Below are 12,303 nucleotides of genomic sequence, written 5' to 3' on the forward strand. Positions count from 1 at the left end.
CAATAAATCTGAACTTTTAACTTCTGAACAATAAATGAGTAAAAGGGTTACCAATATCTAAATCAATGCCATGCTTCCAAAATTTATTTGGAGACACTTAGCACTGCATTAAGATAGAAATGTGCCGTTTGCTATGGTTATTGATGTTCTCATAAGTGGTATAAATCAACTTTAAATTCTCTACATTTTGCTCACATTTAATCACAAATTCTGAAAATGAAAATATTTCAAACTAAAAAAACATAAAATGAATGCAGTTAACTTGTGTTTCTAATTGAACCTCCTAAACGCTATTAAGCCTGCCTTTTTTTTCCATTTTAAATGGATGGATGTAGTTACTGGTAATCAAATAGCACAGCTATGAATTCTTCCTAGAATTGATTAGGAAATCTCAATGCATGAATTTTATTTAGAATAATTCTTTTTTATAGATTTCATTTTGTGTGGACTGAAGAAGAAGATTGGAGAATCATAGCTATTTTTATTTACTAACATCTTGTTGCTTAAGAAAATGAAGGGCTATGCAATTGAGGTGAAAAATTGAGTTGATTAGATAATTCATAAACTAATTAAATGACTAAATAGACTCATAGGCTATGCTCTATGCTTTCTATTAATGATTCTACTCAAAGTTGTTTGCTTTATTTCCCAAGTTCAAATGGACAGCAACTCTCTTGCACACAGGATATCATTATAAAAAATATAACATTTACTATTAGCTATGAATTATGTTAGTCACTTATAAAATTGCTTTATGAAGTACAAATGATACTTGGCTATGACGCTGTGCTTAACTAGTGTTTTTGACCATTTCCCTTTAATTGCCCCTCAGCATCAAATAAAATATCCCCAATCTCAAAGATGTATTTTTGAATCTGGGGAAGATCCTTTTTAGAAAAAGGCAGATGTAATCTTCTAACAAGAGTCCCATCTCATTGGGGTACATTAGAAACTATGAAGACTGGATAACCTTTCCTGCTAATGGGAAAGATATTGGCTAACAAAAGTCTAGCTATCTGTCCAGAAAGCCAAAGAATGGAGCTGCCAGAATTTATGCTCAAACATTAAACTTTTAGTACAGCAATATTTCTGGCTTAGGTCCACATACTTGCAAGAAATATTAATTGCATTCTCAATACCTCACAGGACAATTTGCCAACCAGAAAAATGGCTCTTTGTGCAAGACCATTTAAAATAGCTAGGCACTTTGCCTATATCCAAGTAAAATGTGATCATTTCTGTTAAGTCACATCTAACTCACACTTCTGAATCAATTATTCTTTACTGTAGCTCTCTCATTGCCCACAAGTTGTTGCAATCTGAAATTGGGTCAGGTCAACTGCATGATCAAATCACAATGCCCTTTACCCTATCCTGGGATGTTCAGCTAGACATCTTAAGTCATGCTTCGACAGTTCCCTTTTGGATAACCAGATTCTTATTTCACATTACAAATCAAATTGCTGTGTTCTTGGAGAATAGCTGCAAGGAGGGAATTTTGCCAATTCTGCTATGAAAAGAGGCCAAAGCACTTATTAGAGGCAATATTACATCTGCAGAAAGAATTGAGAGCTTTGGTCTCCCAAAAAAAATCTGGAGAACTAAAACAGCTGGAGTCAACTAGAGTTCATATTACTTAATTACAGATTTAAATAGAGTAGATGTTCTCCTGACCATTCAGGTCTGCCATTTAGTTCACAAATACTAATTATGAGCAAAGAGACCAAGCAAAATATTTTTTTGGCACATGTACTGTGGAAAATAAAATCTAGTGGGACTACTTTACTGATGAACTGTTTGAATAAACAGGCTACTACAGAATCCAAGGCAATTTCTACAAAATTTTAGCAATTCATTTTTATTTTAGCCTAATTTGTATTATGTGCTGCAATAGGCATAAATTATTTTTGATTATATTTGAAGTCACCAATGGATGTTGAATTCAGTTCTATCACTAGACAAATTCCAATAGACAATATACAGGCAGGGAAAGCCCCATGTCTACAAATATTCCCAAGGGTCTATGATAAATATGTGCATCTGAACTGGCTTGATTTCTTGAATGTGGCGATCCAAAATAGCAGAACAAGTAATATTTAATCTTAGCTGGACAAGCTAAAGAGTTCCATATTAAATTCATGAAGCAATATTTCTCCTTCTGAAAAGGTGTGAAGTACAGATGGAAAAAAAATCGACCTTGTTTCTAATAACTGATTTTGTAACTGAAAGTGAGAATTGGAAAAAACATTGCAGGAGATAATTTTAAAAAATGAGAATCCCAAGGGTTAAAGGCTTTAGTAAAGATACAACTACAAACTTACTATAAAACAGAATGCTACTGAATAGTGAAATGCACAGAAATGAAGTTTGATGGAAACTTTAAACCACATCAATTTACAAAGAGAAAAATGCCATGGTTAATTAAACATTGTAGGTATAGAGCTGAACAACAATTTTTTTCCGTAATTTCCACCACCCATGTGATCCACCACATAATACATCTTCCCCTCTTCACTTTCCGCAGGGATCACTACCTCCAGGTCTCCCTCATCCAGTCATCCCTTCCCACTAATTGCCCCATCACTACCTATCCTTGTGACTGTAAGAAATGCTAAACTTGCACCCACACCTCCTCCCTCACTTCCATTTAGGACCCCAACCAGTCATTTGAAGTGAAGCAACAATTCGCTTCTGAATCTGCAGGGGTCATCTACTGCATCCAGTCCTCCTGGCCTCCTCTCCATTGAAGAGACTGGACGCAGACCGGAAAATCGCTTTGTTGAGCACCTCCGCTCAATCCGCTGCAATAACAGCTCCCAGTGGACAATCATTTTAATTCTTCACAACATTCACATAGCGACATGACTACCAGACAGTGGTAATTCTTTCTCACCCACAGGAAAAAGAATCTCAGGGTTACATGTGATGTCATTTCTGTACTCTGACAATAAATCTGAACTTTGACTTTAATTTTAACTTCAGACATTTACAGGACTTCTAATTATGTACAAAGTGCAACATTAAAGCAACAGATCAAGTTACTGCAGTGCATGAACATGCTTTGGACCCAGGTGACTATATAATTTTCAGGTATCAAGAAGGAAAGATACTCTATACTCCCAGTTCGTTTTACCTTGGCTATATGTTCACCAACTTCTTGATGCTACTGATACAGAGAGGCTTTGACAAGCATATCTTTGCTGCTTGTTAAAGGATTGAGGCTTTTGCTGTAGAAGTAGGCTAACAAAGAATGCAAAGGATTAGGAGCTATTGCTGAAGAAGTAAGCTAACAAAAAGAAATAGTATTTTTGTAGGGAGTGCAGTCAAATAATTCACAGTTGAGGAGTCTTTGTTATCTATGATATAGGAGGACTAGCTGCAGAGACATTCCACAGCTACAGGATGTTAACTGTGATGGGATGGGAGTGGAAAATTAGAGATAAGGGAACAGAAATTCTTTGTTAGTTACTGGTTGACCGATTAAGGGAACTGTTTCAGACTCTAATTAATGAAACATGTGTGAAGCTGTTTCCGATTAGTGAGAACTTATAAAAACTGCATGTAGGCATCTGTCCAAAAGACTATACAAATTTCATCGGGATACTTTTTTACTTTTGAGTGAGGACTCAATAAGGGGAACTATTCACTGTTCCCTTACTCCTGCTAGTGTTACTTCCATTGAACAAATTGTTTCATTGGTTCAGTGGTTCTTTGCTGTATGTTTTATTGACAGCATGGGCTGACTTTCACATTGGCGAAGTCGGCAGGATCTCGCAGGTGCAATTGGCGCAGATAGAGTAAGACGTCATAGGAAACTGGGACTTCTGATGGAATTGAAGTACATCTTTGGGACACTTGAGCCCAAACTCCATAGTCGACTCCCGGGAACACTGTTGTCCCTTATTCAAGTTTGATCCAGTTTCCTACCAAGATCCGAGAAAGAGCCCATGAGTAAAAATAAGGTAAGAAGAATAGAATTTTGCTTTTGTTGCATGGATCTGTAAGCCTGGGTAAAAGTTACTGTTGCTTATTTAATTTGGAGATCAGGCAAGGAAAATGGGACAGACTATGGACAAAAGGAATGGGGGCACCCCGGTACAAATTCTGCTTATTGTCGCATAGCTTATTAGCCTGGGAAAATTTTAATAGTGAGAATCATTTAGGTCATCAGGCTAGGGGAATGGGACAGACTATGGACAAAAAGTGACAGGGTACAACAAATGTGTTAAGAGACTAGGAAATGAAACATGACCAGCAGAATGAGGAATGTGGAACTCGAGTGCAATAGCAGAGACAGAACAATTAATGTGGGGGGGGGGAGGAACTGCAGCTAAAAAGTGGATAGTGGCATGTACTCAGAATGAAAACCTGGCAGGTAATGCAGTCAGAATGTGACTGCCACAATAAGCAACAAGGGAACTAGCTGATCAGTGAACTAACACATCAAAAGGAAAGGAACCCTGGGGACCCCTTGTCAGGCACACGGACCCGATTTATACATGAGAATGATGAATCGGAATAATTAGATTCCCTGTAGGCTTACCCTCTCCCCTATGTGCCACCCGACCTCCAATTTTCCTACCTCCAGTACAGAGATCTGTCCCCTTTACGATCGCACCACCAGGACAAGCAAACCAGCACAATATGATGGAAGTGTGCATTCCTTGGAATCTGCAAGTAATGCTACTTGTATCCCAAAATGCTCCAGATAGAAATAAAGACTAAGTTTTGTAAAATATGAACCATCAACCATGACAATGTATGCCCACAAGATCTGTTTTCCCTGATATATGCCATTCTGGGCTCAGAGGAAAATGATAAAAGGCAGCAGGCTATGGGAAAGGGAGCAGCGGCAATTACAGACTTTCCCATGTTAGTCCAAACTCACAACCCAGAGCAAGCACAAGTACATTGCATACTTGAAAAATTGGCTGAGTGCCTGATGTGCCCAATAGATATGAGCAAAGTAATTACATGTTGACCACTCCTAAGGAAACAGCACAGGATTTTTGGGAGAGATTTACAACCACTTATCGGACACATGCGGATGGCCACATCCATAACAATGGGGGAATCTCAGCGCAATTTACTGCCATATTGATGCAGTGTTTCCCTGATAAAACGGTCGCCTTCATAAAAACTAATCCTGATTGGGAATACAATTCAAGAAAATAATATCATGCAGTTCTAATCTTCTGGCTTAAGGAAGAAAACAAGAACCACTAGCAAATCCAAAATTTAAATATGAATTTCTTCTCTGTCATTATGATGACTCTCGATGAGGACCAGAGTTATGAATATTTACCCAATTGGTCAGACTTATGGGATGACAGAGAAGCTGCCAGGAAGGATAAGACTCAGTTCCTGTTTCATAGGGCTCAACCACCTGTCCCCAGAAGAAAGGGATGGGGAAGAGGGCCCCCTATGCTTATGAACTAAATGAAAGACAGACCCTGTGTTTGTGTTAGGATATAGTATCATGCAATCAGAGGGACGAATAAGTAGAGAAAAAAGATGCAGCAAAGAAATGGGAAAAAAAAATTAATGAACAAATGGAATGATGAGGCAGTTCAGAGGAGCGATTAAAAATTATGCTGGCCTGCAGAAAGATTAACATGTGAAAGAGAAAAAGCACAAAAAGCTGGAAAGGGAAAAGGAATAGAGAAAAAGAAGTACTCCGGGATCCCAATTAAGTGTCTGGCATTTTGACCTTGTTTGATAACCATAGTGAAGCTGATAATGATTGGCAGGTCCTGCCCAATCTATCGACCCCTGTGCTATAATTTTTTTGAAGATTCTGAAATTAAAACTTTCTTCAGGAGTTACATATCTTCTTTGGCTTGGCTTCGCGGATGAAGATTTATGGAGGGATATGTCCACGTCAGCTGCAGGCTCGTTGGTGACTGACAAGTCTGATGCAGGACAGGCAGGCATGGTTGCAGCGGTTGCAAGGGAAAATTGATTGGTTGGGGTTGGGTTTTTCCTCCTTTGTCTTTTGTCAGTGAGGTGGGCTCTGCGGTCTTCTTCAAAGGAGGTTGCAGCTCGCCGAACTGTGAGGCGCCAAGATGCACGGTTGGAGGCGATTTCAGCCCACTGGCGGTAGTCAATGTGGCAGGCACCAAGAGATATCTTTAAGCAGTCCTTGTACCTCTTCTTTGGTGCACCTCTATCTCGGTGGCCAGTGGAGAGATTGCCATATAACACGATCTTGGGAAGGCGATGGTCCTCCATTCTGGAGACGTGACCCACCCAGCGCAGTTGGGTCTTCAGCAGCGTGGATTCGATGCTTGCGGACTCTGCCAGCTCGAGTACTTCAATGTTGGTGATGAAGTCATTCCAATGAATGTTGAGGATGGAGCAGAGACAGTGCTAATGGAAGCTTTCTAGGAGCCATAGGTGATGCCAGTAGAGGACCCATGATTCAGAGCCGAACAGGAGCGTGGATATGACAACGGCTCTGTACATGCTGATCTTTGTGTGTTTCTTCAGGTGATTGTTTTTCCAGACTCTTTCAAAGGCGCTATTTGCCTTGGCGAGTCTGTTGTCTTTCTCTTTGTCGATCCTTGCATCAGATTAAATGGTGCAGCCGAGGTAGGTAAACTGGTTGACCGTTTTGAGTTCTGTGTGCCCAATGGAGATGTGGGGGGGGCTGGTAGTCATGTTGGGGAGCTGGCTGATGGAGGACCTCAGTTTTCTTCAAGCTGACTTCCAGGCCAAACATTTTGGCAGTTTCCAAAAAACAGGACGTCATGCGCTGGAGAGCTGGCTCTGAACGGGCAACTAAAGCGGCATCGTCTGCAAAGAGAAGTTCACGGACAAGTTGCTCTTGTGTCTTGGTGTGAGCTTGCAGGCGCCTCAGATTGAAGAGACTGCCATCCGTGCGGTACCGGATGTAAACAGTGTCTTCATATACTGTCTATGTAACTATATATTTTTTAACATTCAATAAATGTCTGTTTGAAATTATATTTTGTTCTTTAATTATACCAATAATGTTGATTTAAGTTCAATGAGGCTAATTTAACTAAATTAAAAATACCCAGCTAAGTTAATTGGATAAGATGGATATCAAATTAGAAGGTGCTAAGTGGAGGCTTGCAAACATCACAACTGAAGCCCTACAGTAGGCATTACTCAATAGTGATCAATATTGAAATAACATTTAAATAGAGTATTTAAAAACCACAAATGGTTAACAATGAAATAAGGAACATGGTATTCTGATAATATTCAATAATCCAGCAACATCGACAGAATGCGAAACTAAATTAGCATTTCAGATTAAAGACCTGATGTAGCAGTGTTATGGCGGCACTACAACCTCCAGAAGGCATCAAACCGACTATATGACGACAGTGGGTGATGACGTAAGCACGTGTTTGGCATGTGATTCGGGCTTTAAAAGGTTGCGCAGGTTTTGAAGAGTAAATCCATTTGATTCACTCTAAAAAAAACACCTTGCATAGTTATTTCATCATGTCCACTATGATTCTGGTGGCCACACTGGTATTTACTATAAAAGTGGAAGCAGGAATGAAATACCAACATGAACAATTTATAGAAAATGAACATGGGGTAATCTCAACAGGGACAAAATACACATACATAATGGATGCAATATAAAAAGGTTTGTTGAGTTCACATTACACTTTCTTGCCCAAACCCCCACCCCCAAACGTATAGTGAGATAAACCCCTTTTACTAGAGATAAGCCTCTTTTCCACTTGCGTCCCACTAAATCGGCCATTCAGTGTCCTGGGATATGAGTGCTGCTTTGCTGTTCACTCTTGACCACTCTTAACTGGGTCAATGCACTCATTCACATTTGCAAGGAGCCATCCCCGGGGTTAGAACTGTTCTACCTTCCACCAGTGACATCATGACACATCGAGCGATGGTAGACCTGCCTTAAATCCTGATCAATGTATTATGATCTTATATTTGAACAAAATTAATCATGCCTAATTAAGCTTTATGCACAGCACTGTAGGAGTCCTTCAGCCCACTGTTATTGTTGTGCCGACCTCAACTAGTTAAACTCTCAAAACATTGTATAAGATTTGTCAGACATGATTTTCCCTTCATAAAACCGTGCTGGCTCTAACTGATGATACCATTACTTTCCAAATGTGCTGCAATCGCATCTTTAATAACTGACTCTAGCATTTTCCCCACAACTGATGTCAGGCTAACTGGTCTATAATTTCCCACTTTCTCTCTCCCTACCTTCTTAAAAAATGGGATTACGTGAGCCACCCTCCAATCCTCTGGAACTAATCCAGAATCTAAAGAGTTTTGAAAAATTATCACTAATGCATCCATTATTTCTTGGGCCACTTCCTTAAGCATTCTGGGATGCAGACTATCCGGCCCTGGGGATTTATCTGCCTTTAATCCCTTCAATTTACCTAACACAACCTCTCAACTTACATTTATTTCCTTCAGACCTTCCCTCACATTAGATCCTTGGTCCCCTACTATTTCCTGAAGATTATTTATGTTTTCCTTAGTGAAGACAGACTAAAGTAGTTATTAAATTGGTTTGCCATGTCTTTGTTCCCCATGATCAATACACCTGTTTCTAACTGTAATGGACCCACATTTGTCTTAACTAATCTTTCGCTTTACATATCTATAAAAGCTTTTACAGTAATTTTTTATGTTCCCTGCCAGCTTTCTATCATAATCCCTTTTACCTTTCCTCATTAATCCCTTTGTCCTCCTTTGTTGAACTCTGAATTTCTCCCAGTCCTTAGGAAAACTTTTTTTTTCTGGCTAGTTTATATGCTGTTTCTTTGGATTTTATACTCTCCCTGATTTCCTTTGTTAGCTGTAGATGCACGACCTTCCTTGATTTATTATTTTTCCACACTGGGATTTACAATTGTTGTATTTCATCCAAGCTACCTTTAAATGATTGCCACTGCATTTCCACCGTTAGTCCTTTAAGTATCACTTGCCAATCGATCTTAGCCAATTCATATCTCATATCATCAAAGTTACCCTTCTTTAAGTTCAGAACCTTTGTATCTGAATAACTCTGTCACTCTGCATCTTAATGAAGAATTCCACCATATTGTGGTCACTCTTGCCCAAGGGGCTTCGCACAATAAGACTGCTAACTAATCCTTCCTCATTACTCAATACCCAGTCTAGAATGGCCTGTTCCCTCGTTGGTTCCTCGACATGCTGGTTGAGAAAACAATCCCGCATACATTCCAAGAAATCTTCTTTCTCGTCACCTTTATCAATTTGGTTCACCCAATCTACATGTAGATTAAACTCACTCATTATAACTGCTGTACTTTTGTTGCACACATTTCCAGTTTCCTGCTTAATGCCATCCCTAACCTCACTGCTACTGTTGGCCTGTACACAACTCCCATTCGTCTCTTCTGCTCCTCAAGTGTTTCACAGCTCTACCTATATCAATTCCAAATCCCCCAAGCTAATGTCCTTCTTTTCTGTTGCATTTACCTCCTCTCTAGCCAACAATCCTACCCCACCTCCTTTTCCTTTCAGTCTATCCCTTCTGAATAACAAATATCCCTGGATGTTGAGCTCCCAACCTAGGTCCCCCTAAAGCTATGTTTCTGTTATCCCAACTATATCATATTCATTAATAGCTATCTGCACATTCAATTCATCCACCTTACTACAAATGCTCCTTGCATTGAGACACAAAGCCTTCAGGCTTGTTTTTACCATTATGTTGAAAAGTGACCCTTTTTGAATTTTGTCCCAGGTTTACCTGTCTACCACTTTTGCTTTTCACCTTGCTACCTTTTGCATCCACCCTCATATTATACCCTTCTGTCTCTTTGCACTTGCTCCCATCCCCCTGCCACATTAGTTAAAACTTTTGCCAACAGCACTCGCAAACTAACTCCCGAGGACATTGGTCCCAGCCCTGTGCAGATGTAGACCATCCTGTTGGTACTGACCCCATCTGCCCCAGAACTGATTCCAATGTCCCAAGACAAATGGGACAGTGAGAAAATTAAAAGAGTAAAAGCAAAGCATTTATATTACTTTGATTCCTAAACAGAAAATGAGAATGATTTGGGAGATATTGTCAAAATGCAGAAGAACAGTTGAGCTAGGGGTTAATCAGTTGATTATTTTTCCACACTGGGATTTACAATTGTTGTATTTCATCCAAGCTACCTTTAAATGATTGCCACTGCATTTCCACCGTTAGTCCTTTAAGTATCACTTGCCAATTGATCTTAGCCAATTCACATCTCATATCATCAAAGTTACCCTTCTTTAAGTTCAGAACCTTTGTATCTGAATAACTCTGTCACTCTGCATCCTAATGAAGAATTCCACCATATTGTGGTCACTCTTGCCCAAGGAGCTTCGCACAATAAGACTGCTAACTAATCCTTCCTCATTACTCAATACCCAGTCTAGAATGGCCTGTTCCCTCGTTGGTTCCTCGACATGCTGGTTGAGAAAACAATCCCGCATACATTCAGTAAGAATGTCAGTAAGAAACATCATTTGCATTTTTAGGGAGTGCACAAGTTGCATAATCCTGAGTTTTCCTATATTCCCAAAGTTCTGCTCAGAGCTTTCCATTTTTCAGTGTGTGAATTTTTACTTCATTCGATCTGGATTCTTTTGCCTGTAAATGGCAGGGAACCCTGAGTGGGAGGTCCCAAGAAGGGTGGGGTGGTGGTGGTGGGGCGGGGGGAATAAACAAGCTGCTTTACTGTTAGTCGACAGACCAGATTTGCCAGACATGAAACAAATGCAGGATCAGTAGAGGAATGCCTCTGCCACTGGAAACAATGGGAATAAATGGGCCCCACATCCCGATACTCAGTTATGGATTATGCCAGTTGGCCAAACATGTGTACCTGATATCTTTTTACCCGTTATTTGATTTTGTGCACACTGATACCCACCTGAGGGAATGATAAATATCTTACCATAAATAGGACACTGCAGACATGGTAGCATACAATTTTAGTGAATCAGCCAAAAAAACCCAAAAAACTGCTTTATTCCATTAACACGATGTCGGTAAAGGGGCACCATGCCAGCAAGCCATTTTTCTTATTTATAATTAGATTTTATTGAATTATCATGAGTGCATTGTTGTAAATATTGTTTGGTGATAGCAGATGTTTTAGTTGGTGTATTAAGCCAGTGGGCTGATATCGCCTCAAACCGTGCATCTTGGCGCCTCACAGTTTGGCGGGCAGCAACCTCCTTTGAAGAAGACCGCAGAGCCCACCTCACTGACAAAAGGCAAAGGAGGAAAAACCCAACACCCAACCCCAACCAACCAATTTTCCCCTGCAACCGCTGCAACCGTGTCTGCCTGTCCCGCATCGGACTTGTCAGCCACCAACGAGCCTGTAGCTGACGTGGACATTTACCCCCTCCTTAAATCTTTGTCCGCGAAGTCAAGCCAAAGAAGAAAGAAGAACAACCAACAATACAGCTTTTACTGTTAGTTAAGATTTTATTCTACTGCTTTGACTGTTCATTAAGATTTTGTTAAGGGAAAGAATTCCCTGCTGTGGACTGCCTGAGGCACTGAGTTCAGATAATGGTCCTCACTTTGAAGTCAAGATAAATGAAGAATTATGTATGGAATGGGTGATCCAGCAGCAGTTCCACTGCTCCTATCACCAGCCCCCCCCCCCCCCCCCACCCCCCGCCACCCCACCAGGCAGCAGGAATAGTGGAATGTGAGAATGGAACATTAAAAAAAAAGCTGGCAAAATTCACTGAAGAAACAGGGCTAAAAGTTGGCTAAAAGAACTATCTCTAGCATTGTTTAATATGTGGGTGACACAGCAGGCTAAGTCAGGGCTATCTGCTGCAGAGATGGTCTAGACATGACCAAATATTTGAGTAATCTAACTAAAACTTTTCGTGCTGTTCATTCACAGGTACATCAAGACCCTCTAAAGGAGGGTGATCTAACAGATCTAAGTAGTGAATATTCTAAAGTCAAGACTGGAAATTATGTCCTTATAAAGAATTGGGATTGGAAGAAATTGGGATCTCGGTGGAAAGGGCCATTCCAGGTCCTGTTGCGGCAGTAAAGCTTGAAGGACAGCCTCACTGGATACACCAAATAGACGGAAGTAAAAAAAAGTCCCTCTTACAACATGAGAACTTTTATTGTTATGCCTTTTTGTCACCTTGACCTTTGAACTAAATGCCAGAGTTGTGACTGAAAAGAGGTTATTTTGGGTGACAGCATATTCCTTTATTTTTACATGTCTTATATGCTGATAAGATGAATGGTTTTTTTTTCTTTCTTTCGCTTGGCTTCGCGGA

At 40.2% G+C, this 12,303-nt stretch overlaps 1 protein-coding gene across 1 annotated transcript in view; it reads right to left on the bottom strand.

Moving 5' to 3' along the window:
* Positions 1-12,303, bottom strand: part of rab18a (RAB18A, member RAS oncogene family) — a 107,018-nt gene that overhangs the window by 56,243 nt on the left and 38,472 nt on the right. The gene's annotated exons all lie outside the window — the stretch shown is intronic.

The sequence above is a fragment of the Narcine bancroftii genome, chromosome 1, assembly GCF_036971445.1.
Source record: "Narcine bancroftii isolate sNarBan1 chromosome 1, sNarBan1.hap1, whole genome shotgun sequence".
NCBI lineage: Eukaryota > Metazoa > Chordata > Chondrichthyes > Torpediniformes > Narcinidae > Narcine > Narcine bancroftii.